Source organism: Cryptomeria japonica, chromosome 10 (assembly GCF_030272615.1).
Source record: "Cryptomeria japonica chromosome 10, Sugi_1.0, whole genome shotgun sequence".
NCBI lineage: Eukaryota > Viridiplantae > Streptophyta > Pinopsida > Cupressales > Cupressaceae > Cryptomeria > Cryptomeria japonica.
Window position 1 is genome coordinate 385,314,429 of NC_081414.1, and position 3,374 is coordinate 385,317,802.

Consider the following 3,374-nt stretch of genomic DNA (forward strand, 5'->3'; position numbering starts at 1 on the left):
TATGCTTGTTCAACCTTCTCTGGATCTTTTCAACAATTTTCTCATTGACACTCTTCTCTTTCAGCAATGACTTCATCCTCTTCAAAATCCTTTCATGAGAAACCATATTATCTTGAGTCTTTTGAGAATTGGTCCAAAATTCTTTGACAAATTCCAATAAATGCTCAAACCTGTTGGTCAACAAAACACAAGCAACATCCACCCTAGCAGTCCTGATTTGCCTTCTTAGCTTTATATTTTATTTCATTTGGTTCTCATATTTCTTTTTCCACTGCACACCAGTATCAGTTGTTTGTGGTACTTCATGACTACGACTTCTTAACACCTCTTCATATAGTTTTTTGTATTTTTGACCTTCCTTTAACACCCATTGCATTTGGGCCTTATTCAGTTTTGCAATGTCAATCCCCAAATCTGTGGTGACAATTGGATTTACCTCTGCCACTTTCAGCCTCATCATATGCCCAAATGCCTTATCTACATCTATAATCTTGGGTCTTTTATTTGGGGGGTATAGGGCCCGAAGCAACATTTCCTCTTCATTTGGATCATATCTTGATCCAATAAAAATGTCATCACCTCCCTGCATGTCTAACTTTACATCCTTTCTATCAAAATGTAACAAGCTGTCAAAAATGAAAGAAGCACTTAAGTCCCATCCTGGGAACAAAATGATACCTGCCTCACTGAGACATTGCCTCCCTCTCTATGGTATCATTGTGGCCACTTCTGCATCAATGTATCCTTTCAATTCTTTTAGCATCTTTGCTTCATTTTCTGGGGTGACATTTGGGATGCTTTCCCTCAAATTTTTCCCTTTATAGTGGTACAAAAATGATATAAACTCTTTGGACTATACAAAAACTTCATCTGCAACAAAAGTTACATGGTCTTCCATTCTCACATCTGTGTTGGCATTTATTCTCACCATGGCTTGCTCCCGGCTTTCTGCCACTTCTTCTAGTTCAGGTGCATAGAGGGTAGATACAACTACATTCTCATCAGGCTCACTCTTAGAGTCTCCTTCTTCTTTTAGCTCTTGAAGCCTCTGCTTCTGCTCTTCCAATTTTTGGTTCAACTCCTCTAAGACTTCATCAGCCTCATCCGTTTCCTTATTTCTAAATAAATCTTTAGCATCCATGGGTATATGCAAATATTCTCCCAGGTTCTGGCTCTTCCTGCAATGGTTGATGTATCCCTTTGGATCATAATTTTTTTGAGATTGGTATCCATACAAATTGTACTCCTCTACCAACTTCTTTTCTATAATCTCATAAGCCTTGGTAGATACAATGGTGAAGTCTCCAAAATGCAAAGTAACAGGCATAAATACCTGCTTGTGTGCACCACTCAAATGCTTTGAATTTGACATACTAAGTTGCCCAACAATTTGTAGATAAGCAATCATGTCAGGAACTAATGTAGGCAACATATATGGAACACCCTCAAAACCATAAACCCTGAAAAAAGTGAAATTATAGCATACAAACTAGTCACCCCAATTGTGGTTGACCCTAGTGTCTCCAAAAGCATGGGGTCTCAATAATATCTTAATCTCCTATGAGATAGACCCCTCACATTCTACCCCAAACAATCTGTACAAGGGCTTGACAAAATATTCTTCAAACAACACATAGTGTGATTTGTTGAACCTTGAGTCCCATAGGGATACCCATAATTGAATTGGTTGGTTTTGTCCCTCTTTGTTCATGGAAGTCACCTTTAATTCTCCTAGCCACAAACCTTGCATATGACCATAAAACAAAACTATATGCATTAGCAATGAATACAAATTGAAAGTAGGGTTAGGTTCTATTTGGAAACTCAAAAACCCTTCATGCAACTTCTCTACCAAGTAAGTTGCATAATCAAATGGCCTCAACTCATGCCTTTGAATGTCTGCAGCCAACACCAATGGGCCTATTCTTGTAACATCAAGAAATTCCTCTTTGTAGACCTAGCTGCATGCCCAATATGTGTACTGCAAGTATTGTCTGAACAAAGTAATTTCGAAAGGAGGACCATCCTACTCCATGAGTCGTCCCTTCTCCTTTTTGTGAATTGCCAACTTCCACACTGTGTGGGTGGTGTCCATTTGGGTATATTCTCCTTCTAAGTTTGTAAAAGACAAGGGCATGTAAGGCTCATATGTCATGCCTAAAAACCTCTTGAATAGACCCAACATATATCCAGATGAATGGATCTCCATTGGGAAAAAGGATGTATCTTTTTTCTTTGTTGTATTTCCTAGTGAGCAATTCCAATAATCTAAGATTCATAAAAACATTTGGGATCACTAATCTGCCCAAATTTGTCGTCCAAGGGTTTGACGATGGCATCTCCTTGTTCCGCCTGAGGTAGTGATATAAAAACAATTCATGGCCCCTTATGGTTGTCCAGATATCTCCAACCCCTTTGTACTTATCTTCCAATTGATCCTTGGGTGGAAAATTGGTTTTAGACCTCCTCGACTTAGCACTAGATGACTCCATGTGGTCAATCATGTCCTGGTTCAATTTTTGCTTCTGCACACCTTCCATAGACTTCATCTTTTTTGATTTAGTTGACTGTGTATCTAAAATCTCTATGACCTTTCTCTTTCCTTGTGAACCAGAAGCCTCCATGATTAAATGCTTGGATTCTTAAATTACCCGCATTTCTTGTTTGCAACTTCAATGTTGGTGGCTGAAGAAACTGTGAGTAATTGTGGCATGAAAACTATTTCTTTATGCTGGATATGCAATGGCTAGAGTCTGTAACGATAAAAAACCTATCAGATTTGCTTCATGCGGATCTAACCCACCTAATCGCGAGCATTAAATAATGGCTATCGTATCAGACATTCTAACGGCTAATTGGCGTAACCCCACCCGATAATTCAATTACTTGGCACCATCCATATTTGCATTCCTTCAATTACCTTTTTGTCTTTCTAATCGGTATAGGTCATTTTGATCAATCCATCTGGTCTCGCTCTGACTGTTTCACTTTTTCCCTCAAGGCTTGACTTATCCTAATGGATCCAACTTTCCTTTCTATTAGTCACCTTTTCTTTATGTCACATCGGGCTATGTCTCTCTGATGAAACCTTCCTTTGTTTATTCATCCAGTCACTTCATCGGTCTTCGGGATAAAATCACTTAATATTTCATCCGATGGTCCCATGACATCTAACTTTATCTTTGATCCATGTAACTTTCACCGATTGCTTCATCAGGTGTCGGAGTAGCACATTTCCCTTACTTTCGATAGTTATAGTCTCCCCAATAGATCCACCCTCTATGGCATTTCGCCCATCGGGCATCGGCACAACTTTAAAAATGTTTCTCCGGTTGCGTAAGCTATCCCAATGAGTCTTCTTGCACCTTACTCTC